The 27444-nt window shown below is 45.4% G+C and overlaps 1 long non-coding RNA gene across 1 annotated transcript in view; it reads right to left on the bottom strand.

Moving 5' to 3' along the window:
• LOC142786554 (uncharacterized) overlaps nt 1–24494 on the bottom strand; it is a 119429-nt gene extending 94935 nt beyond the window's left edge. The window contains exon 1 of the long non-coding RNA XR_012889091.1: nt 24307–24494. This is a non-coding gene — a long non-coding RNA (uncharacterized LOC142786554). The remainder of the gene's footprint in view (nt 1–24306) is intronic.
• Nucleotides 24495–27444: the final 2950 nt, after the last annotated feature.

The following is a 27444-nucleotide window of genomic DNA, read 5'->3' as shown; positions in this document are numbered from 1 at the left end:
CTGCAAAAAAACTTTCTTAGTTATACTCTGCGCGAAATATGCAGAAAGAATTGCGCTGCGCTTCTCCTGCGTTTCGCTTGTGATTTCTTTTATTTTCTGTGATTTTTCATCATTTATGTAGGTCTCTGTCATTACGTTACTTCTACAGTAGAGATGTTTCAAATGGATGTGGGGCGGACCCTCAACACCCGATTTTTCGTAGATTTACTTTCTGCACATTTCATGCTCGAACCACCCTCTCAATTTCACCGTGCAGCCAGGACTTAATCCGCAAATAAGACATTTGTGCGTTAGTCACATGAAGTGTCATCTATTTTCGTATTTGTGAACTGGACCGTGACGTGTGACATAGACACTCATTGGTCGTTAATTACAGCATTAGAACAGCTGTGCTGCCGAAGGTGCGTACCACTACATACAACTGTTCTTGTTCTCACAATAAAGCACCTCACGTGGCGTTACTATACGCCTAGTGGGCGCCGACGGAAGCGCCATACGTGGCGAACTTGCTCATTACTCTTGGAGAAATATAAGCCGATGTCTGCCGTAGCTACCTTAATTCGTTGTACATGTGTTTGCGTGTATTTCACCATTCCGTAGTGAAAAAGCAGCGTTCGTCGCCTCTATGGGGACTGAAAATTCAAAGAATGTTGAATAACAATCGTTGTGGGGTGGCGTGCTCAAACACCTACGAAATTACGGCAGATCTCATGCACGTTTCGTAACGACGAAATAATTAATACAATCAGATGTTTTCACGCGCGATGGCAATTTACGCTTTTACCGCGTGATATTACATCAATATAACATATTTTATAGTGAAATGTATATACTGGACGCGCGCTCTTGTAAAGCATGAATGATATTTTTACTGTACTTCCGTGCAGAGGAAGCTATTAGAGCTGTATTTCCAAGGAAACACTTGGCTTTGCGATAGCATTCCGGATTTCCACGCAAACAGCCTCGCTTCGATCCTCAACTGTACCTGGGAACTTTTACTATTCATTTTATGTTCATATTAATTTCACAGTCACTTACAAGATCATTCTTCGCTGACAACCAACGACACCCGCGCCGACACGTACACCAACACCGAAGTTAGAATTTCAGCAAAATGAGTTTTCGAACGCTATCGCGTCGAAATCGCAGCGATACAAAGGAAGTGTGAACCGAGTCCCAATAAGAATTTAGATATTTTTAAATGTCTCAAGAAAGATTCTTAATTTTCATTGCTCTTTAAAGAGCGAAATACAGTGCACTGCTGCAAGCTCGAGCAAGCATGAGTTTGTTTAACCTCGTGATTCAATTACTGATCTTTTCCCCGAAATGCGTGGAAAATACTTAAAAACGTAAAAATATAATACTATAACAAGGAGAATACGAAGAAATCATGAAACACAGAGCCAGTCATCCATTGGTTCCCCGCACTCTCCATTCCAATAACATTTTTATTAGATGTTTTGGTATTTCAGCCATTTTTGTGTGAATCGTAATAAAATAATCGCGCATCTATCAGTGCGCCGAAACTCCGGTCCAAGCTGTCTCTATTTTCCTTTTCTTATTTTTTGCAGGGAGCTAAGAAGGCGGTTTCACAATGCACATAAAAATGGCTGAGATCATTTTGTTTCCACCGAAGTCGTTAGCAATATTTCAACAAATTCGCGCTTTTTGAGTCTTGAATTTGCAAAAGCGTTCCGGTCTCGAGCTCACTAATGAATTCTAGATAGACTTCATACTCGTTAAAAGAATATAAAGTAAAACATAGAAAGCAAGCATAATGGAGAACTGAGACATGAGTATTTACAAGTCGACCCGTAAGAGCAGGGAAAACTTGCATGAGGTTCAAGTTCAAATCGATGTTCGATAAGTTCACCTCAAGCAGAAATAACGGTGATGATGATGTTCAACGCAGCGTAGTATTTGTCTGCATATTAATTTCTTTGTGTTAAATAAAAACCAAGTGGAGATCACTAGCTTTTATTTGGGGGAGGGTAGCTAACTTGGGTACGTGATGGTAATGGTGATTCCACAGTTATAGGCACAATCAACAACTCCTAATGAAGAAGACAGGCAGATTGGACGAGCTAGTAGATAGGCATCACAAATATTAGGAACCAGTGGCTAGTTCGGCGCTGTGCTTCTCCCTTCTTTCGTCCCAAGTGTTCAGCGCTATATTATGTTTATCATGGACTTCGCGAATAGCGGTTTACTAAATGAATGTGAAAAAAGCATATTTTCCAGCACGCTACTGCTTTCAATAAGCTCGTGTTTAGAAAATGCTGGAAACATTTAGCACCGGGGACCCCTGGCCATTGTGTCCCTAACATCTTGTGCGCTTTTCAGCACTCCCGGCGTTTTGCCATTCGCCACCCACACGCAAAAAAAAAAATAATAATAATGCGAGCGTCTTGGGAGTCCCGGCACTGAAACTCTCAACTATCTTATGCTTTTCGTCAGAGCCGTTGTGAGAAAGTGCAAAATTTTATAATGCGAAGCATTTCTTGGCGAACTTCGGCGACTTTGACTCTATCTATCTATCTATCTATCTATCTATCTATCTATCTATCTATCTATCTATCTATCTATCTATCTATCTATCTATCTATCTATCTATCTATCTATCTAACTGCTTAAGAAATTTAGCTCTCCTGGTCGTTTCGATAACAATATCAATACCAAGCTTAGTATGGCATAACATGACTTTATGAAGAACATATTTGACTAGTCATATAACATGAAAATAGCAACATGTATGTCATGAATATTATGACTCACAATTCATGGTATTGCCGCTCTTGCGGTGGTTTCGTTCACATGGCCTGTTGCAAAACTGATATGGTATGGCATGATTGCATGGCCAACACAAGCGACAGACCCTAACATGAAAATTACATGCGTGTCATGTAATAACATGACTATATGCCACGGTCACGATGCACACGTGGCCGTTTTCCTGGTGTCACGTATACCAAATTTAATATTAGAGAACGTGAATGGATGACGAAGGTATGAAATTGGTGCAAACACAATAATCATGAGATGCATGTCCTGTAACAACGTGACCGCATGCCACGCTCATGATGCGCTGGCGACCGTTTCGCTAGTTTCACTTATACCAAGTTTGGTATCATGGGACGTGAATAGATGACGAAGGTATGATACTGGTGCAAACATGATAAACATGAGATGTGTGTCATGTAACAACATCACTACATGCTACGCACAATATGGGCATGGCCATTTCGCTAGCTTCACATGTGCCAAATTTTGTATTCTGTGACGTGAATTGATGACGAACGTATGTGACTAGGGTAAACATGGCAATCATGAGATGCGTGTTATGTGAGAACATGACTACATACCACAGTCAAGGCGCTAATACATTTTGACGTAACGCGGTGCGCATGCTTGTGCGCATTCATTTCGTCGCGTCAAGCGGCGTTGCCACGCCAGGTGCCGATCTTGCCATGTACTCGCAGGTGTGCGTCGCACTGCGTTGCTTTGACGCATGCACGTTTCAGCGTGTCCGGCATCCCTCCATCATGAGAAGAGAAACACGCAGTGTTGTCTAGGTAACGCATCGGCGCGAGCATGCCACATTGCGCCCTGGTTGACGTCGGGCCGGCCGATGGACGCTGGTCGCGCTGGTCGTGCCTGGCATCAGAGTATAGAGTGTTCGCGTTTTGCTAACGTGGTGTCGCTGTGCCCAGCGTTCACGCGCGTCAATGCTACATCGGAGTATATTGGGCCTTTCATGCTGCGCTCCCAGCCGTTTTGATAACTCCACTTATACCAAGTTTAGTGTTACGTGGCGTCAGTGGACAGCAAAAGCATATGAATGGTGCAAACAAGAAAATGCTGACAAGCGTGTCATTTAGGAACATGACAACATACCATGCTCATGCGTGCTCGTGGCCGTTTCACCAGCTCCACATATAAAAAATTTGATATCATGTGACATGGTAGATGATGGAGGTAAACGACACATCCAAACCTGATAATCATGACACGTAAGCCATGTACGGCAAAATTTACCTCTACCTCGTAACATTGTGCTGATCTTAGATTGACATATCAACGTTCCTCAATCGTGCTTCGCATATCATCAATTACCACTGTACGGGGGGGATCTGCCAATTTCCTATGCAAGTTTTAAAGGAAAGTGTTGTGAAGGCTGAAAAAAAATCAGTATTTTTTCGGGAGATTGGCAACAAGAAAAGCATAACCGCAGCATCTTACTACCGTGTATTAGTAAACCTTTGCGCGAATCTCGTCACGTATTTAAAGAAATTAAGAAAGTCTTTCACGAAGCGCGCTGACCTGCTATCGACCAAGCACGCTGCTCTTGTGTAAGGCGAACTAAATGACATGTCTTTTCATCAAAGTGCTACTTTAATGCAAAAGTAAAGAATTAAATGACTACCATATAAATTTTGTTACAACTAGCCACCGGTTTTGTTACTTGAGCTTTCCGGGGGAGCGCAATCACCGAAGTCTTCTTCCCCCCCAGCGGCAAGCATCGACTGAATAATATTTGTACTGTGGTATCATTTGGGACGGCAAGAAATTCCGCAAAAAGTCTACGCTGGTTCATGAAAACCACCACCCTATACCTGCTGAAGTCCGAGACTTCACTCGGTTGAGAGAATGGCAGGCACTGCAAATGGTCGACCGCCTTGCGGCATGTGGTGTGGCGCCCTCCACCTCATGTCCGCAGGGCGGCCGAACGGAAACTCTAAATCATGTACTTCAAAATGTCCTGTTGCACGTACTTTTTTGCGTTTGGCGACCAGCATGTTTCAAGTCAGCATGCAATGGCAGTTGCGGCACAGAGACATTTTTGTTAAGTTGATAGTGTGTATTGGAGCTTTTGTATTGTGGAAGTGGAGGGGACTGGCATGCCTGCAGGGACGCCCTCAAAGGGCCATGTTTCCTCTGCTACATCGCTAAGAACCATGATGTTATCACATCTGAATGAACAGTTATTCATTCTGGGGGAGTAGGCCTTCATCGTGTGGTTGTCAAAACGATTTATTATTCTCAGAAAGAACAAAGTGTCAATGCCTTGCCTTCATTACTGAGAAGGTAGACTAGTGTATGTGACTTCACGGAACCTGCATTTAGTATTGTATAAGTACCTATTTATTCTTATGCGCATTTCTTAAATGTTGTCTTTCGTACCTTTTCATGAATTGTACGTACCCATGAGCGTAGTTTTCTTTATGCACGTTAGAATTTCTGTTTACAGGTACAAGCAATTCCTGTTGTGCATTTGAATGTATATTAATATATATTAGCATGTCGTGAGAACGAACAATGTAACACATAAAGGCGTTCTGTGTATGTATGTTTTTTTTTCAGAAATAAAAGTCTCTTAAACACTGCTCACTGCTCTCACTGCTCTCTTGTAGTTGACTACGAAGTACTCGAAATCTTTAACCACTTTTTCTATACACACAGTTCATTTAGGCTCATAGGACGGCATTTATGCTCCTCCATAGGAGTGTAACTAGTACACAAAATTGTTACCCACTTTTTCTAAACACACATCACAACATCTGTAGAAACCGACCATTCAAAAAGCAAGCAGTCTGCTTTCTCTATAGTTTTTGTCAATGCGGCCTCATTAGGTGTGAGGCACACAAGACAGTTTCCAGCTTTCCGATAGTGGAGTACAGAGTACTCTCAATCGTTAACCGCTTTTTATAAACACACACAGTGTGTAAAATTTTGCCAGGCGCTTTATAACTACCATAAGCAATTAACTTCAGCTATATATCCTCTGTATAGATGAAAAACAGCTTTATGACTCATGCTTGTTACGCAATACGTCCGTGCGTCCTTACGAACGCGCCGACACGCGTTCACCTCACTGCAGGTATTGTGTGGTGCAACGTATGTCACGCCGCAGCTGTGCGTCGACGTCCCAATCCCCTCGCAGTGTGCGCTGATGTTGCCCTCCCTGGCCTGCTACCAGCTGGCCACAGTCCTCGCAGCTGCCGCCTTGTCCGTTCTTCCGCAACACTTGCCGCTACCACCGCTAAACTATCCACCACAATAGGGGGAACGCGCATCAGTCTCATCTTTGCCAACATCGACATCGAAAGTTTGCAGGAACCTCTCAGCGTGCACATCACTGGTCGTTGAGGCGAAACGCGTGCCAGCTCCGGTCTAGCGCTCATTTCCACTCTGAAGAAACGAAGACTATGAAGTCTTGCCAAACACTTTAATGAAAAAGGACTGGAAGCTAGGTTAGTTGGTGACAGTAATAAATGAGAAGCATTTCTTAGCGAACTTCGACGACATTGAGCGCATCTATCTATCTATCTATCTATCTATCTATCTATCTATCTATCTATCTATTTATCTATCTATCTATCCGCTTACAACATCTAGCTCTCCTGGTCATTTCGATAACAGTATTAATACCAAACTTGGTATGGCATAACATGGCTTTACGAGGATCATAACCGACTAGTTACAACATGAAAATCCTGACGTGTATGTTATAAATATCATAATTTACATGTCATGGTTCTGAAGCTCTTGTGGTTGATTCGTTCACATGGCGTGTTGCAAAACTGGTATGGTATGACATTATTGCATGGCGAACACAAGCGACAGATTCTAACATGGAAATAATGACATGCTTGTCATGTAACAGCATGACTACAACCCACGCTCATGATGCGCTCGCGGCCGTTCGCTAGCGTCACATATAGCAAATTCGGTATTATGGTACGCGAATGGATGACGAATGCATGTGACTGGTGCAAACACGATAATCATGAGCTGCGTGTCCTGTAACAACATGACCACTTGCCACGCTCATGATGCGCTGGCGACCGTTTCGCTAGTTTCACTTATACCAAGTTTCGTATTACTGGGCGTGAATAGATGACCAAGGTATGATACTGGTGCAAACATGATAAACATGAGATGCGTGTCATGTAACAACATCACTACATGCTACGCACATGGTGCGCTTGGCCTTTTCGCTAGCTTCACATATGCCAAATTTTGTATTCTGTGACATGAATTGATGACGAAGGTATGTGACTAGGGTAAACACGATAATCATGAGATGCGTGTCATGTGAGAACATGACTACATACCACAGTCAAGGCACTAATACATTTTGACGTAACGCGGTGCGCATGCTTGTGCGCATTCATTTCGTCGCGTCAAGCGGCGTTGCCACGCCAGGTGCCGATCTTGCCATGTACTCGCAGGTGTGCGTCGCACTGCGTTGCTTTGACGCATGCACGTTTCAGCGCGTCCGGCGTCCCTCCGTCACGAAAAGAGGGAGACGCAGTGTTGTCGGGGTAACGCATTGGCGCGAGCATGCCACATTTCGCGCTGGTTGTCGTCGCGCCGGCCGATGGACGCTGGTCGCGCTGGTCGTGCCTCGCATCAAACTATAGAGTGTCCACGTTTTGCTAACGTGGCGTCGCTGTACCCAGCGTTCACACGCGTAAATGCTACATTGGAGTATATTGGGTCCTTCAAGGTGCGCTCCCATTTGTTTTGATAACTCCACATATACCAATTTTGGTGTTACGTGGCGTCGGTGGACAACAAAAGCATATGAATGGCGCAAACAAGAAAATGCTGACAAGCGTGTCATTTAGGAACATGACTACATACCATGCTAATTGCGTGCTCGTGGCCGTTTTGCCAGCTCCAAATATTACAAATTTGGTATCATGTGACGTGAATAGATAATGGAGGTAAACGCCACATCCAAACATGATAATCATGAAACGTAAGTCATGTACGGCATAATTTACCTCCACCTTGTAACATTGTGCTGATTTGAAAATGACATATCAACCTTCCTCATTCGTGCATCGCATATCATCGATTACCACTGTACGGGGGGCATCTGCCAATTTTCTATGCAAGTTTTAAATGAAAGTGTTGTGAAGGCTGCAAAAAAAATTGGTATTTTTTCGTGAGATTGGCAACAAGAAAAGCATAACTGCAGCATCTTACTACCGTGTATTAGTAAACCTTTGTGCGAATCTCGTCACGTATTTAAAGGAATTAAAAAGTCTTTCACGAAGCGCGTTGACCTGCTATCGACCAAGCACGCTGCTCTTGAGTAAGGCAAACTAAATGAAATGTGTTTTCTTCAAAGTGCTACTTTAATGCAAAAATTAAGAAATAAATCACCACCATATAAATTTTGTTACAACTAGCCAGCGGTTTCATTACTTGAGCTTTCAGGGTGAGCGCAATCACCGAAGTTGTCTTCCTCTCAAAAGCCAAGCATCGACTGATTAATTTTTATACCATGGTATCATTGGGAATGGCTGTCGGAGCCTTCGTCTTACGGAAACGAAGTTGACTGGCCTGCCTGAGGGGACGCCCCCAGAAGGCCGTGTTTCCTCTACTACATCGGCTAAGAAACGTAATGCTTATGCATCTTAACGCAGAACTAGTCATGCTGGGAGAGGAGGCTTTCCTCTGACGGTGGTGTACGCGATTTATTACCGTGAAAAACAACAGAGTGTCCATGCCTTTCCTCCCCTATTGAGGTGGTGGGCTAGAGCTTCTACCACTGTGACATTACAGTGTGTATTTTTCTTTTCTTCTTTAGAAATATGTCCTTTTGTGCAATATTGTTCTTGAGCCCGAGAGCAAATATACTTCACAAGTGAATGCAAAATATCACGCTACACTGTTAATGACCCCCCCTTGTTTGTTCATAAAGCCTTACTGTTTATTTAAGTTTAAGCGTCTCGATGTCATGAATGTCCTGTCTTTGTTGTACAATTTTCGCATTGTACGTCACTGCACACGCTATAAGTTCTTTCGCTGTATATAACAGCTTGCATTGTACGCACACATTGTTCACCATAGTCCATTTTCATGTGTGCACATAGGCTGTGTATGATATATCCAGAAATAAAATTCTCTTGAACAAGGGATGGCAAGAAATGCCGCAGAAGTCTACGCTGGTTCATGAAAACCACTACTCTACCCGCTGAAATCTGAGACTTCACTTGGTTGAGAGAATGGCAGGCGTTGCAAACGGTCCACCGCCTTGCGGCGTGGGTTGTGGCACCCTCCACCTCATGTCCGCAGGGCGGCCGGACGGAAACTCTAAATCATGTACTTCATCAATGTCCTGTGGCACGTACTTTCTGGCGTTTGGTGACCAGCATATTTCAAGTCAGCATGCAATGGCAGTTGCGGCACAGATACATTTTCGTTGAGTTGATAATGTGTATTGGTGCTTTTGTATTGTGGAAGCGGGGGGGGGGACTGGCATGCCTGCGGGGACGCCCTCAAAGGGCCATGTTTCCTCTGCTACATCGCTTAAGAACTATGATGTTAACACATCTGAACGAACAGTTATTCATTCTGGGGGAGGAAGCTTTCCTCCTGCGGTGGTCAAAAAGATTTATTATTCTCAGAAAGAACAAAGTGTCAATACCTTGCCTTCATTACTGAGAAGGTAGGCTAGTGTATGTGACATCACTGAACCTGCATTTAGTATTGCATAAGTACTTATTCATTGTTATGCGCACTTCTTAAATGTTGTCTTTCGTTCCTTTTTATGAATTGTACGTACCCCTGAGCGTAGCTTTCTTTACGCACGTTAGAATTTCCGTTTACAGGTACAAACAATTCATGTTCTTCATTTGAATGTATATTAAAATATATTAGGATGTCATGAGAACGAACAATGTAACACAAATTCCTTCTGTGTAAGTATGTTTTTTTTTTTTCAGAAATAAAAGTCTCTTGAACCGGGATGGCTCACTGCTCTCTCGTAGTTGAGTACGAAGTAATCGAAATCGTTAACCACTTTTTCTATACACACAGTTCATTTAGGCTTATAGGACGGCATTTATGCTCTCCCATAGTAGTGTACCTTGTACACTAAATTGTTACCCACTTTTTCTAAACACACATCACAACATCTGTAGAAACCGACCATTCAGAGAGCAAGCAGTCTGCTTTCTCTATAGTTTTTGTCGATGCGGCCTCATTAGGTGTGAGGCACACAAGACGGGTTCCAGCATTCCGATAGTAGATACAGAGTACTCTCAATTGTTAACCACTTTTTATAAACACACACAATGCGTTCAGTTCAGCCAGGTGCTTTATAACCACCATTAGGCGATTAACTGCAGCGTTATCTCCTCTGTATAGATGCAAAACAGTTTATGGATCATGCATGTAACACCATACGTCCGTGCGTTCCTACGAACGCGCCGTAACGCGTTCACATCGCCACAGTTATTGAGTGGTGCCAAGTAGGTCACGCCGCATCTGCGCGATGACGTCACACTCCCCTCTCAGTGCGCGCTGAAGTTTCTCTCCCTGGCCTGGTACGTGCTGGCCACAGCCCTCGCAGCTGCCGCCTTGTCCGTTCTCCCGCAACCACTGCCACTACCACCGCTAAACTATCCACCACAATAGGGGGAACGTGCATCATTATGGTCTTTGCCAACTTCGACCTCGAATATTTGCAGGAACCTCTCAGCGTGCACATCACTTGTCGTTAAGGCGAAACGCGTGCCAGCTCCGGTCCAGTGCCCATTTCCACTCTGAAGAAACGACGACTACGAAGTCTTGCCAAACGCTTTAATGAAAAAGGACTGAAAGCTAGAATAGTTGGTGTCAGTATTTCAACATACTTTACCACATTGCACGACTACGCAGAGACAAGAGAAGAATGGACAAGCCACTGCACTGTGGCTCGTGTCTTTTTTTTTTCTTGTGTCCACGTAGTTGCGCGCTGCGTTAAAATTTGTTCAAGTGCTTTAATGAGACTTACACGAAACCCAACCCACCTCCCGTGTCCTAGCGTTTGAAACGAACGTTTACTCGAGTAAACGCTACACATAGTTCCACTTCCAAGTGGGATCTCAGTGCCAGCACCCACACCTGTTTCCACCGGGTCAACCACATGCGCACCACTGCTGCTCCGCATCCAATTAGGGTTCCCATCATGGGGGTGGTTCATTTCTGTTTCCCTTAGAGCAATTTCACGACCCCAGATTTTACCCAGGACCACACCCGAGCATTGTACCAACTCTTCACTGACACGTTAGTACTTCCTACAGCTGTAACGTATGGGCAAATCTGAGAATGAGATCTAGTTAACCACTCCAAGAAAAACCGAATAAATCCTAAAACGCCTGCAAAACTCTGAAGTTTCATTTGTGCCTGTACATCCCCATAATTATTCTAGTACGGTTACATAAAGCCGAGAATTCACAGATAAGAGCGACATACTCATTGTTGAGTGATTATCAACTATATCAGGTTGCTGCTGAAATCTGGATTGTATAAGCTTCGCATTGATGCTGACGATTCACGCTCAGCTTGTGGTAGCATTCTTCCAATAGAGAGACCAATTTTTCTGTAAAATCCAGTATCCACTCTCAGTGACAGTAGAGAAAAAACTTGCTCATTGCTTATCATCGACAAACAAGACCATTGAAGCCAACCAACTAAATGGACAGGGACTGTGACGTCTGTCTCACACGCATGCGCGTAAGACGACTTGTTCATACACACACACAGCAAATTCCTTTGTTTCAAGTTTTTCATCCGAAGATTGGAAGTGAAATATTTCAGTTTTTGTCTTAACGTATCAATCTAAAGAAATATGTTTTTTATTGTTACTGTTATTTTCATTTTTTCACAATATCTTTGAAGCTTTTTTTATGAAGTAATTGCAACGCCCGGTCATCCTTCTGTGTATCGTACGATAGGGCAACCTAAGTGAAAATAGGCTTGCATGTACTGAAACGCACCTGTTCTATTGACAGAATTCTTCAAAAAATATTTATTTTGGGGTGTGACTTGTTTGCTGACTCCATATTAACTTTAACCTCAAGGCTCTTCTCTGTCTGAAAAAGCTCATAAGTCCATGACCAAGGCACGCATTACAAGAGGTGGCAAGCTTAGTCAGCCCTGACGTATCAGTGGCTATGGTGCTCAGCTGTACGAGAAGGTCATGGGTTCAATCCCTGGCATGGCCATCGGATTTTGCTGAAGGCGAAATCGTAAAAGCCCTTGTATCGTGTGATGTACGTACACGTTAAAGGACACCAGATGGTCGAAATTTCTAGTGCTTTCTATTACAGCGCCCCTCTGAATTATTCCGTACTTTTGGGATTAAAGCCTCAGTTATTATTCCTATTTTAAAAGAATTCGCAATATTAAGAAGAAAACAACTTTCAATGAAGCGTGTGTGTTTTGAAAGTTATGGAGATAAATATTTAGATTAAAATTTCAGAATGCAAGCACAGTTTATACTTCAACTTGACCATGTATTACGTGTTGCTTCATGTGTAAACGTATTCAAGATTCCTGTGAATAAACTCTGTCAGAGTTTTATGTTACTAGATGATTTGTGCATTGTTATTTATTGATATATTCAGTGTTGGTATGACTGAATTTTGTATGAACTCGATTTGTTATGTGACTGAATAGTTTCATTGTCTGTGCTGTAGCTATGCCGATGGTGCTCGCGCTTCTGTGATTTTTTATAGTTTGTGGGATTCATGCGATCTGTATTTTGGTATCATTTTTGCGTTTTTAACATAAAGTTTCTACTAATACTCATTGTCGCTTACACTCAAAGAGAGTATTCTTTGAAAACGAGTAGTCGGTGCCACGTAAAGTTGAATTGATCTCCGAAAATTTCTCGTTAGTGGCAAACTGATCGAAGCGAGAATACTGAAGAACTTCGAAGCGAGCGATATGAACGAGTGCAAAAAAATGAGAAAACGAATAGGCAGAAAGCAGAAGTATGTGCAATGCCATATCCCGCATTGACGTTTAAATCCCGGCCTAAAGCGGTATCTCGGCGTGAACATTTCCGCTTGTTTTTGCCCGTTTCGCACCGGCCCAAAATTGTCGTAAATCGAAGAGCCTTCTTTCATCGAATGTTCCCAGAAGGAAATAAAAGATTGAACAAGTTCTAAGCTCTGATGGTGAGGCAGCTGCCGAAGAAACGGAACGGAGATGGGGAATGGCATTCGCACAAGAATTCGGTATTTTTTTTAATGTAAACCTGCATGTCTCTCAAGCGTAGAAGAAGGCTTCGCACCATGAAACCATGCCTGATCATGCATCAAAATAATTTCTACAAGATTTTGAAATACTTTGCCATCAAGATGGGGAGTTGGTTCCTCAACTTCAAAATTGAAGTTTTGTAATTATATCACGCTAGTGAGAGAAAATAAAAAAAGATATAGCAATTTATGGCGTTTGCGAAGCAATGCTCAAACACGAAGTTATAACAAACATGTCGTACATATGCAAAGTTTGTAATACGTTTGAAGATAACTTGAAGGCGTTACTGATGTTGATTGTCGAATACGTCTTTAAGAATTCCAAGCTCAGCCAATTGCAACAAAATTAGTATCACTTGTGCCGTACATTTTTGCTCGTATTTGTACGTCCTCCCAGGCGCTGCAAGTTTGAAAGTAAATTGTACCATATGGTGGCACGCAATGAATTTGTAAGCAATTAACCGAAAAACGGTTACACTTGTTTTGTAATGACCGTAGTTGCCATCGGTTTCACGGGCCGAAACCGCGACATTCTCATGAGAGACCCCGTAGTCGAGAGTTCCAGAAATTTCGAACACCAGGGGAACTGTAACGTGTTCATACATCGAACTACACGGACCTGCAGCATCCTCGCTCCCCCCGCCCCCCCCCCCCCGGACAATGTGGCCATCGGGGCCGGGGTCTGTGGAGGCGAGGATCCTGTAAGGTGAGAGTTGGCAGGCAAGCACGCTAACCAGTAGACCACCATGGCGGGTACATTTGCCCGGTAGTGACCAGGCAATGTATAATAGTTATGACGTTGAATTGAGTATGGCGTGGCCGGCAGTGTACTCGCATTGTTCAAGAATATCAGACAGACTTCCTTCAGTAAGGCAGGCTAGTTGGTTTACATTCATTTCTAATGCTTACAACTGCACCGCTATTGAACACGGCTGAATACGAGTGAAATACCGGACACGCGGGGTCCTGAATTTCACTCGTATCTTCATGTGTTTAATAGTAGCGCAGATATAAGCCTTTAAAAAAAGCTCGTTTAGTTTGTTTTTTTCAAACCCGTAAACACTTACTAATTTTGGCAAAACTAGGTGAGTGTTGGCAATTGGTTGCGTCCTTATATTCGTCATGAGGTGGCACTCAAGCTAGCAGCATTTACCCACTGACATATATGTACCTTGAGGGTAAGGATATTATTACAGCATATTTCTCGATAGTAAGGTGGCCGGTGATGAGAGAAACATGTATACATTATAACAAGCTCGTAGTGCCTCCCCTCCGACATACCCCGATAGAGAGTTAATGAAGTTGCTGGCTCTAAAAAAAGAACGCGCTAGTGAACTGTGTCGTGGAGGTCACTTGTCTTGTAGAAAATTAGTGGAGGACGCAGGCACGCGTCAGATTAGTGCAGGCAATGCGTTTGCTACGGAAGAGGTATCTTCTTAGAACTCCACAGCTACTACCAAGTTTATGAGGTTGTCATTGTGACTAGCGTAATCTGATACGTGCCCCACGCTACATAGATTGTGGGGAAACGGTATATAGAGTCTTCTCCGAGCTCTGCATCATGTAGCTAGTTTCGCAATACCTGGTTTCTGAGTCACATGCCCAATTTCTTCAAGTAATTGAACAGGCAATGAAAGTGTGAAGGATATATCTTGTGATGACGGTCAGCAATCGATTGAACTCACTTTTTTCGCAACGGCCTTGGCACTTGCATTAAAAGTAGGCATTCACTAATGCAAGAAGGCCCATCATTTTAAATTAAACGCTGCCATGTCAGGCACATAAAAATGTAAAGTACGTCTTCTTTGAAAGCATCTGCTTTCTATTGGCGCCTACGTTTTCTTCCTCTTCGCACTCGGATGGCGTTTTATAGTAGGGTGAATAAAACTGTAGGGAAGTGTTTATTCCTCTGAATGAAGTTATGCTTGCGGTATATCACTATAATTGCAGGGTTGATTAAGTTTGTACTTATCCAGGCTCTTTATCTTTATTAAGACCATTGTGCGAAAAAAAATTTGACGTAGCCGAAAGACGCCCTGAAGACGCTAGATGCTTGAAGTAATGAGCAATCGCTCTACAAATAATGCCACTGAAGGGGTAATTCACGTTGAAGGATTTCTCATCAATAAGGTATGCTCGTATATCACGTGGCCTCTTGGGAATAGGCTTGGTAACATGTAACAGAAACAAACAGTACTATTTATGAGATACGTCGTGTACGGGAATATCATTTTATGTCTAACAAAACTTGTAAATCTAGCAAACTATGCAGGTAAAAAATTAGGCCATTCTCACAGTAGTGGTGTCAAGCCAGAGGAAAGTAGGGAACTGGGTAGTCTTTGTTTTCTCGGCCGCTCTCATTTTGATCTCTCTTCTTTTGTATCTTTCCTTTGTCTCTGCTTATTTCTATTCTTTTCTCTCTATCTTTTTTGTATCTATATTTGTTTTTGTTTCTCATTGCTTATTTCTATGCATTTCTCTTTCTTTCTCCTTATATTTTTGATTCCATCTTTTCTTTTTTTCTTTCTTTAAATCTGTATATAGCTTTCCTTTTCATTCCATATTATGCTTTAGTCTTTACCTTTATCCTTATTCTCACCTCTATTTCCCACCTCTTTGCTATACAATACCACACAAGGCTATTCTATGCTCTGCTAGCGTGTCTGAAAAGTGGAGCGGCTACGACGCTTGCCTTTGACTTGCGGTCACGCAAGCTTGCATCCCCCCTCGCAAAAATTTCTAGGGGCGAAGCTCGTTATGACGTGGGTTTGTCACTCCTCCGTATGTATGTATGTATGTATGTATGTGTGTATGTATGTATGTATGTATGTATGTATGTATGTATGTATGTATGTACGTACGTCTGTATGTATGTATGTACGTACGTACGTACGTACGTACGTACGTACGCATGTATGTATGTATTTTACCGGAGCATAGAGGGTGACGCCAGCTCTGTGCCATGTCCGTGTGGCTCCTGCTTGCCAGGTTCCTGCCTGTACCAGCTTGTTGCGGCTAACGCTTCTCGAGTAATAACAAGTGTCTTTACGTGAACTTGCTCGTTGCATTTGGTGATAAAGTGCTGGGTAACGTCCTGGAACACCGCAGCTGTAAGCTACCATCTGATTCCACGATGACCGAGTGCGTCGATTCCCCACAAGCCTCTTTGACGCGGCCACCTGTCATGTGCCCTGGTGCACTTCGTCTGCGTTACCCACCAGCCTACAACGGCACTGAAGATCAAGATGTCGAGCACTGGCTGGCAGAGTACGGGCGTGACAGTGCGATTAACAAGTGGAATGACCTTCCTAAGCTGACTCACGTCATCTTCTACCTGACAGATTTGGCCAACCTATGGTTCCCCAACCACCAAGCCGACATCCCCACCTGGTCGGTTTTCAAAGAGACCATGACCTCGATTTTCGGTCGTCCAGCCAAGCGCAAGCTCCGCGCTGAACTTGACCTGCGGGGACAATTTCAGTGAAAGGGTGAGAGCTTCAGAAGCTACATTGAGGCTGTGATCAGCCTCTGTAGGCGAGTTGATGCGAGGATGACGGAGGCTGACAGAATAAAACATATATTTAAAGGCATTGATGACAACGCTTTACATATGCTTGCGGCCAAAGACCCACAGACCCTCACGGCCGTGATTCAGCTATGTAAAAGTTTTAATGAGATGTACAAGCAGCGAACTCGTCGCGCTAATACGCAAACAGCGGATATTTCGGCTTTGGATGCGTGTTGCTGCGTGTGAGCGTGTGAGCGTGTTGATGCCTCAAATTCAACATCCGGGAAGAAGTCGCTCGACAGCTCTCTCTTGTGGCCACCATGAACGAGACGCCCACAGCACTGGATCCCTCACTTCGCCGTGCTATTCAGACGCAAGTTGCCGAGGCTCTCCCTTCGCCCGCGTCCCCAATATCAGTTACTGCACCGCTGACTTATGCAGAAGCCGTCCGTGGACCTCGGGCCCCACCGCTGCTCCTTTCATACATTCCAGCCACCAACTACTACAGTTCACTAGTTTCGGTTTATTCGGTAAATCGGCCCTTGCCACAACCTCGAGCACTTGTAAACTCTTGGCGTTCTCCGGATAACCGGCCCGTCTGCTACAACTGCGGTATTCCAGCACATGTCGTGCGCTACTATCGTCGCCGAGGATTCTATTTTAATAATACTCAGCATTCCGGCAACATCCCTCGGTAATCACAATCACATGTGACACTCGATGCACCTGACCCCAGCCCACGTCGACGAGGCTTCAGCCCACGTCGATCTCCTTTACGCCCTTCTTCGGTCTCATTAACCCATGCTTCTCCGTTCCAACCATGCCCAGGAGGAAAGCTAGTCGCAGTTCCTGAGGGAAGAGCTGCGCCAGCGACGGAATTGCCAACGCCTCAACTTTCGTCCCCCAACGAGATTACCCTGTTTGTGGACGGTTTCGCCACAAATGCTCTTGTCGACACAGGTGACGCTATGTGTATAATCAGTGAAGTTTTTTACCGCAAACTAAACAAAGTGACGACTCCACTGTATGACATTTCTTTACGTACAGCGAGTTCGCAGCACGTTCAATTTTCTGCCACTGGCACTGTTCATGTTGTGATTCAAGGAGGGCTTTACGTCGATGAATTTGTAGTCCTTCCGCATGCGTCTCATGAAATCATCCTGGGATGAAACTTTCCGCTAATCATGCGATTGTCGACTGCACTCGTGCTCAACTCGTTTTGTTCCCATTCAGTGTGACATTTAGAGATCTCTCTTGTTCACCTAAAAAGGTGATCGTCGCCACTAACGTCGTGATCTCTGCTTTCTCGGTGTCCGTGGTCTCTATTTTGTGCAACTCCGTTCCCGATTTAACTGCCCTTTTTATGGCATCGCAAGAAAGCGCTCGTCGCCGGAGCCTTGTCTTCCCGTTTCCCGTCATAACACTTACCAACGGCTCCAGTGCCGTGTACGTGTGCAATCCGTTCCCTTGTCCCGCTACCTTATTGCACGACGAATGTCTTGGGAGTCTTGACACTTATGATGGCATCTTTCCTTTCGATGCCCCTTCTCATACGACGCCGATGTCCGTGGATCCTGTCACAGCTGCCACCGCGCCCTCACTAACTGACGAAGACGTTCTGTTGCGCAGCGTGGACACCGGGCTTACGCAGGACCAGCGCAGTCAGCTCGTTCAACTTTTTGACCGTTTCTTCGCCTCCTTCGACCACGGACAACCTCCCTTGGGGCGCACGTCAGTTGTTGCTCACCATATCGACACTGGTCATCATAATCCGCTTCGTCAGCGCCCCTACCACGTCTCGCAAGCTGAGCGTGTCGTAATCACTCAACACGTCGACGAGATGCTGCAACGTGGTGTTATTCAACACGCACACAGTCCTTAGGCTTCACCCATGGTCCTCGTGTGAAAAAACGATGGCTCCATCAGGTTTGGATTATCGTCGACTAGACAACGAAGTTGTATTCTCCGCAAATTTTGAAACTCATTTTTCCGTCTGGAACAAGTTCTCCAGTGCCTTACGGCAGCCGGGTTGCAACTGAACTTCAGGAAATGTGATTTTGGCATCCGCAAACTCGCAACTCTTGGCCACGTCGTCTCAAAAAAATGAATATCGCCAGACCCTGTCAAACTGCGTGCAGTTGCCGAGTACCCCAAGTCTACTACCCTAAAGGGGCTCCGTAGTTTCCTAGGCATGTGTTCCTATTTTCGGCGTTTCATTCGCGAATTTGCCTGTATAATTGCCCTCCTGACTCAGTTTCTTTCCAGTAGCGCGGCCTCTATGACTGGAATTCCCACTGCGATGATGCATTTCTGGCGCTGCGCCGGCTACTCACGTCTCGGCTAGTTCTCCGCCACTTCGATCCCAATGAGCCTACTGAAATTCACATGGACGCTAGTGGTGTCGGCCTCGGTGCCATTCTCGCTCAACGCAAGGATGGTTTCGACGAGTACGTTGTCGCCTATGCCAGCCGTACCCCAACGTAGGCAGAGTCCAACTATTCTGTCACAGAAAAGGAGTGCTTGGCTATCATTTGGGCTATAGAAAAATTTCGCACTTACCTTTACGGACGCCAGTTTGATGTTCTCGCAGATCACCATGCCTTATGCTGGCTAGCGTCCATGAAAGACCCTACCGGCCACCTCGCTCGTTGGGCTTTACGCCTTGAGGAATTCGACATCCTTGTTATTTATCGGTCAGGACACAGACATTCAGATGCCGATGCCCTATCCCGTTCTCCGCTTCCTCTTGACCTTGCCTGCTTATCAACTGCCATATGCTATTCGTCATCGTTGCGCATCACCGACATGCCATCCTAGCAGCGCAAGGATACTTGTATCAATTCTTTGCTCGACGTCCTCTCTCACAGTTCGTCCGAATCGACCTCACGCTCCCTCTCTCGTCAAGCAAGACAGTTTGCTGTCCATGAAGGCTTAATGTATCGGCGCAATTACGTGACGGATGGCCGTAAGTGGATCCTTGTCATCCCTCGTCATTTACGCTTGGACATCAGCGCTGCTTTTCACGATGACCCCCTGAATGCCACGCTGGAGTATTCAAGACTAACTCTCCCCTTAGTCTAAGATACTACTGGCGTGGCATGTATCGGCACGTTCGCCAGTACGTTCGGTCATGCACCACGTGTCAACCCCACAAGACGCCTTCTTACAGCACTGCTGGCCCTTTGCAACCCTCAACCTACCCAGCAAGACCGTTTTACCTCGTCGGAATTGATATTTATGGTCCTCTACCAAACGCTCCTCGAGGCAACCGGTGGCTTATCGTTGCCGTCGGTCATTTGACACGCTACGCTAAAACATATTCACTGCCTGCTACCACTACGGAAGGCGTTGCGTCCTTTCTTCTTCACCATCTGATTTTGTGACACGGTGCACTTCGTGAATTATTGAGTGACCGTACACGCGTGTTTCTCTCGAACGCCATTGACAAGCTGCTCAGGAAATGTCACACTGTCCATCGGAAAGCCTCGGCATACCATCCTCAAAACAATGGCATGACAGAACACTTTAATTGTACCCTTGGAGATATGCTTACCATGTACGCGTCTGACCACACTAATAGGGACCAAGTGCTTCCTTTTGTCACGTAGGCGTACAACTCTGCGCCACAAACAAGCACCGGCTTTTCTCCTTTCTGCCTCCTGTACGGACGTGAACCATCTTGCTCCATAGACACCATTCTCCCTTACAGACCTGATGTGTCCGAAGCGACGCCTGTTTCCGAATCAGCTGCTAATACCGAAGATTGTCGTCAACTCGCTCGCTCATTTATCGCGCAAAACCAATGGCGCCAGAAAACTGACCACGATGCCTCTTCGTCTAGCGTCCATTATAACCCAGGAATGTTGGTTTGGCTCTGGATCCCGTCTACCCCTCCCGGTCTTTCCCCGAAGATTTTGTCGAAATACCATGACCCCTACCGTGTGGTGCGACAAACATCTCCTGTCAACTATGAACTTGAGGCCATTGACCCACCTTTGGACCAACGCTGCCGTGGGTATGAAACAGTACACGTATCACGCCTCAAACCGTGCTAAGACCCCCTTGTCATGTCATTTCCCTAGGTCGCCAGGTTTGCTCCTTTCTGCGCGGGCACTAATTGTACCGGAGCATAGTGGCGCCAGCTCTGTGCCAGCGTAGAAGAAGACGTTGATGTCCATGGGGCTCGTGCTTGCCGGGTTCCAGCCTGTACCAGCCTGTTGCGGCTAACGCTTCTTGAGCAATAACAAGTGTTGTTACGTGAACTCGCTGTATGTATTGCCACGTTCCATTTCACAAGTTTTTGTTATCGTTCCGAAACACCACACGATTCTCGGCGCAAACCGCGCCTGCAGGTTTCGAGAAGGTTCCGGACTGTAGCAGATCATTTCGATAAGATCACGCCCACTGTGCGAACGTTACAGATTGTTCTGGAACCTACGCCACCGCCAGCGATAACGTTAGAACATTCGACGGCAAGGGTATAAATGCCGACGCGCTTCGCCGCTTGTCAGTTGTTGATCGAAGGCCGACGCTGCGTTCGCCGCTATCAGTCCGAGACTGCTATCTGTGCAAGACTGCTGCTATAATTAGACTTTCCCTTTACCGGGCACAGGTTCGCCCAAATAAACAGTTAAATCCCAACACGAAGTTTTCTGTCTTTGGCCACGTCACGACCCCGTGACATTTGGTGGAGGTGCTGGGTATCGATCCCAGTACCTACGGCAAATACACTCCGACGCTGACTGTCTCTCTCGTGCGCCTGTCGACCAACCGCTACCCGACGACTCGGATGACGACTACTTCTTGGGAACGATAACTATCGACGACTTCGCTGAACGACAGCGGGCCGACCCGGAACTTAAAGCCCTAATAGAATACCTCGAAGGCAGGACCACCGAAGTCCCGAAGGTATTCAAGCGCGCACTTGCGTGGTTCTTTCTACGAAACGGTCTTCTACAAAAGAAAAACTTTTCACCGCTTCGAGCTAAGTACCTCCTTGTGGTGCCTTCAGCTCTGCGACCAGAACTCCTGCAGGCCCTGCACGACGATCCGACGGCAGGGCACCTCGGTGTTTCCCGCACACTCGCGAGGATACAAGAAAGGTACTACTGGCCACGTCTTACCCCCGACGTCACTCGTTATGTGAGGACATGCCGGGACTGTCAGCGACGCAAGACACCGCTGACAAGGCTAGCGGGACTTCTGCAGCCAATTGATCCACCTTGCCGACCTTTCCAGCAGATTGGTATGGACCTACTGGGGCCGTTCCCGACGTCGGCTTTCGGAAACAAGTGTATCGTGGTAGCTACCGACTACCTCACCCGCTACGCCAAGACAAAAGCCCTGCCAAAAGGCAGTGCATCCGAGGTAGCTAAGTTTTTCGTCGAAAATATCGTCCTACGTCACGGCGCCCCGGAGGTCCTTATCACCGACAGAGGAACGGCATTCACTGCCGACTTAACTCAAGCAATCTTGGCATACAGCCAAACAAACCACCGCCGGACGACAGCGTACCACCCACAGACCAACGGCCTCACCGAGCGGCTTAACAAGACGATCACCGACATGCTGTCAATGTACGTCGATGTCGAACACAAGACGTGGGACACCATTCTTCCGTATGTGACCTTCGCATACAACACGGCGGTGCAGGAGACGACGCAGATATCTCCATACAAATTGGTCTACGGAAGGAGCCCGGCAACGACGCTCGATGCCATGTTACCCAACGTCACCGACGAAGAAAACCTCGATGTGAGCGAGTACCTTCAACGCGCCGAAGAAGCCCGAGAACTTGCGCGTCTTCGTATCAAGAATCAACAGACGACCGACAGCCACCGTTACAACCTTCTACGACGCTTCGTGGAATACCAGCCCGGTGAACGTGTTTGGGTGTGGACGCCGATACGCCGACGTGGAATAAGTGAAAAGCTTCTGCGACGGTACTTCGGACCGTACAAGGTGGTTCGACGTCTCGGCCCACTTGATTACGAGGTTGTCTCGACGGCATCACGAACTCTCAACGACGCCGATCGCGACCTGAAGTCGTCCATGTCGCGCGCCTCAAGCCGTTTCATGCACGTTAACAAACTGAAACAGTGTTTTTTTTATTATTGTTGTATTGTAATTTATTCATTGTACTTTCTTGCATTATTATTGTACCTTCATCTTTAGTTAAAGCATCGGGACGATGCCTTTTTTCAGAGGGGGGCAATGCCACGTTCCATTTCACAAGTTTTTGTTATCGTTCCGAAACACCACACGATTCTCGGCGCAAACCGCGCCTGCAGGTTTCGAGAAGGTTCCGGACTGTAGTAGATTATTTCGATAAGATCACGCCCACTGTGCGAACGGTACAGATTGTTCTGGAACCTACGCCACCGCCAGCGATAACGCTAGAACATTCGACGGCAAGGGCATAAATGCCGACGCGCTTCGCCGCTTGTCAGTTGTTGATCGAAGGCCGACGCTGCGTTCGCCGCTATCAGTCCGAGACTGCTGTCTGTGCAAGACTGCTGCTGTAATTAGACTTTCCCTTTACCGGGCACAGGTTCGCCCAAATAAACAGTTAAATCCCAACACGAAGTTTTCTGTCTTTGGCCACGTCACGACCCCGTGACACTATGTATGTATGTATGTATGTATGTATGTATGTATGTATGTATGTATGTATGTATGTATGTATGTATGTATGTATGTATGTATGTATGTATGTATGTATGTATGTATGTATGTATGTATGTATACTCACTCTAGAGCGGGTATGTGCCACAGGGGTTGCGAGATGGGAGATGGCGGTACTGGGAGTGTTCACTAGATGGACGCATGGACGGACAGACGTACGGACGCATGGATGGTCACGCGGGTGGACGGAAGCAAGAATGAACGGGTGGATGAATGCACAGAACAGCTGATGGACGCTGCGCCCCACTCATCATCATTCACTCCGTGTATATGCTGCCATTTCTTTTGTCTGAAATTGAATGTTTTTGTCGTTTTTTTTATTAGTGCTTGTCTGTCTCTTTCTTTAGCTCTTTCTGTGCTTGTTTCCTCGCTAATCTTCGGTATTGTAACCCACGCTGACGAAAGGCAAGAAGACAAAGAAAAGGCTTACGAATTAGTGATGGAGGTGGTCATTTCGTTAACGACTAACAGCATAGTACAAAGGTTGACAGCACTGCTGTGAAATTCCTAGGAAGAGGATAATGAGAACACTGCGATGTACTCAGCAGAGGAGAGTAGAAAGTTTTTGCGATGTGTTTTACTAGAACGTGGCGCTGGCTCATCAGACAGATCACAGACGCCACGGAGTCCATGTATAGCCTTTTCTTTATATGGACAGTAAATAAGTATAGTGACTCTACATACATTGACAAACTACTCTGCGAACTCTAATTTCATATATTTCACTATTATAAGTTCATCATTAGCGGATGATATCAAAGATGAAATTTCGTTTTCAAACTGCGTGCCAAAAGTTCCGACTGTGCGGTAGGAAATTTTCAAATATATTTTCCGTATTCTCGTGAAAATGGCTGGATAAAATTTTCTGAAGCTTCACATACTAAGCTTTTGGCACCAACAGATGACAATGTACACATTCAAACACGCGACATCTTCACGCGAACGTGAAACACGCAACATCTTCACTACATAGCCACGAATGGTCAAAAACCTCCAAACCGTGATTAGCTGAAACGTGCAAGAGCCCGAGCGACATTGTGAATGAGCGGACAGAAAAGAAACATGACTTACCGCACCTGTACTGGGCTCTGCCGAGCGCGCAACATGCGCGAATTTTCCTAGGTAGTCGCAGCGGAAGGTTCCCTCTAGGCCCCAGACCGTCACTAAATGAACGGGCTCGCCGTCTACGGAAAGTTCTATTGCCGTCGCGAAACACAGTTCACGTCTTGCGTCGACAACATTGTCGAGCTGCCAGCACAAAAGACGCCCACATGGCGGCAACCGCTGAGCAAATCAGACCTGATAAGTACAAGACTATGAAACAAAATTACGGCACCATGCAAGCACTGAGAATGTGCGAGTGCACCACGTGCAGCCCCAAGCGTTATCTGGCACCGCCAGGTTCTTTTGTTTATTAAATTTGAAGCATTTCTTAGCAAACATAGCTGACTTTGAGCGTATCTATCTATTTATCTATCTATCTATCTAACCGCTTACGTTTGGGTGCTCTCGGGATCATCCCCTTAACTTGGCGTGAACGAAAGTTAGCATGGGAGGGCAGGTTGGTTTGACGAATATGACGCGCTGGTCAAAACATGAATAATGTCACATTCCCATCACGTACATCGTGAAACACTTCCCCCGCCCGACAGGGGCACATACCAATGGGTGGGTATGGGCTACTGATATGCGTTTATATACCACAGGTGATTGACACTTACGAGGAACGACGAGAACACACATGGGCAATTTTAACGCGCGAACGTTGAGAAGTACCTGTCGTTGGTAGCGACGACCCGACGAATGCGAAGAACAAATGTCAGGGTCGCAGCTGGAATCGAACCCAAGAATTCTGCGTGGCAATGAAGCGTACGTTCTACCACAGGGCAACGCCAGGTCTCGAAACTACTTTTCAAGTAGACGCTAATCTTCGTGAAATGTCAGTAGTGGTTGCAGTTCTTCCTATCAAATTTTATAAACATTCTATATGTACTCCTTCGATACAGCCGTGACGCTGGGTTAACATAAATTGTTGTTAGATGTCATGCGCTGAAGTTGATTTATGTAGCAGTGTCTAGGGCCAGCATCTTCGGGAGCATGAGTGCTTCATATCAGCATCTTGTGCTGTTAATACGCATGTTCCTGTTGGCATCGTTGCGCAAGCGCAAACAACTGGTTCTCTAAACATCTCAAACTCTCCAAACTTTGTCGGTGCGTGCAACATTTGTACGTATATCTAGCGTCATTTTATTACGTGTCACTAAAAGAATGAAATTGTGACACGTGTACCTTCTCCACGCATGCTTCGCATAACGTCGATTTCCAAAGTACGTGAGATCTGCCAAATATTTTTCTTTTTTTCCCGCCATCGTGGCCACCATGCACACGTCGTGAAGTTTTCACGGCTCGCTTTGCCGCTTTAACACGACTGTAGGCTTAGCCCGTCTGTTCGAGATCCGTCAATATATATATATATATATATATATATATATATATATATATATATATATATATATATATATATATATATATATATATATATTTGCTGGGCTTCCTACAAGCTGGCTTATATTCTGTACATAGGGGCACGCGGCCTCTGTCCAGTTCGTTATCCAGTATAGGTGGCTGAGAGTGTATGGTTACTCATCGATACGATACCCAGTTTCGCACACTCGTAATAACATAGTTCGTGGATATTTATGAATTCTTTATTAGTGTTTTCTCTCTGTCTTGAAAAAATAACTACAGAAATGTGAAACTGTGCTTGAAGCATATATTTTGGTTAGCAATGGGCTTGAAATGGCATCCTCCTCTGTGCGTGAGCGGGTAGCGAACTCTGTTCTGAAAATAAAGAAGAAAGAGCAAGAATGCAGCTGTTTGCCGTGCTTTAGTGACATGAGAAAGAACTTCATTTTTCCCACGAGTGTGAAATTGACTAGACTTGGCGAAATTTCCACTAAGTCAAAGTATTCGGGCTTATAGGTCTCGGTGCGTCGGCAGAGGACACTGTTAGACTTAGACAAACCTCCACGCGCTTGTCCAAGGTTGGTTTTCAAGAACGTCAGTTTTAAGGGTGAAGTTGCTAAGCCATGGGTTGTGCGTCCCTGAAGTAAGTAGTAAGAGTAAGAGCAGTAGTAGCAGTAGTAATGAAAGTAGTAGATAGCCACCACTCGCTTAGTCCTTGAATGTTCGCTGGATGGTGATACTTGTATATTATGAATATGTGATGAAAAGATGCGAGATGACGGTATTTCGAGTGTTCACTACATGGACGGATGGACGGATGGATGGACGGACGCAGACAGACAGACAGACAGACAGACAGACGCACGGACAAATGGACGGATGGATGGACAAATACACAGACAGATGGACGCACAGACTCAAGCTCGAACGGACAGACGAACGCTTCGCCTCACTCATCATCATTCACTCCGTGGATACGCTGTGATTTTTTTTAACTTTGAAATATTGTCTGAAAATTAAAGTTATAAGAGAATTTCTCGTGGTGAAGTGAATCGAAGCCAATGTCGGCGTATTTTGAGAAAACAATATATAACGTGCTTTTTGTGAATAAAGCGCCTCTGAATATTTTTTAGTTGTTTTAAAGAAGTGGCATTAACTTGACGCGTGTCGCATTTTTGGTCAATGAATACTCATTCATTAACTATTTACTATTCCGTACTAATAATGCAACACATGCAGACATGAATTACGATATGTGGTATTGATTAGTATGACCAGATTTGAACCCAATTCAAAATGAGTGCAAAGCCCGCCAATTTTCAACACTGCTAGCGCTCCCAGGTGGTCACCTCCCACGGTGCCGCCCCATTTGATCCAGTGGCCACACCAAATGGTGACGCGAGTTTCAGTGTGCTGGGCGCGCACATGTAATAAGCATGTCTTCGCCACCACCATTGTCGTCACCGCCATCATTGGCGTCGTGATGCGACAATTGAAACACTGAATATGAGATCTTGGTATTTGTGGCTGCGCGAGTCATCTTCGGTTCGATTCTCTTCTGATCTCTGATTTTGAAATCGACGCAATACTGAGAAGAGACGAGGCAGCTGGAAACGCATGTTTGGTCACGCTGGCTGCTAAGACATATGAACGCTGTATGCGCGTTACTTGTTCGCGATGATCGCAGTTTCAAACAATCATATTCTTGCTCGTGACCCCACGACAAGTAACCCGAAGCGGCTC

This window comes from Rhipicephalus microplus, chromosome 2 (genome assembly GCF_043290135.1).
Source record: "Rhipicephalus microplus isolate Deutch F79 chromosome 2, USDA_Rmic, whole genome shotgun sequence".
Classification (NCBI taxonomy): domain Eukaryota; kingdom Metazoa; phylum Arthropoda; class Arachnida; order Ixodida; family Ixodidae; genus Rhipicephalus; species Rhipicephalus microplus.
This window is presented reverse-complemented; position numbering and strand designations above follow the sequence as displayed.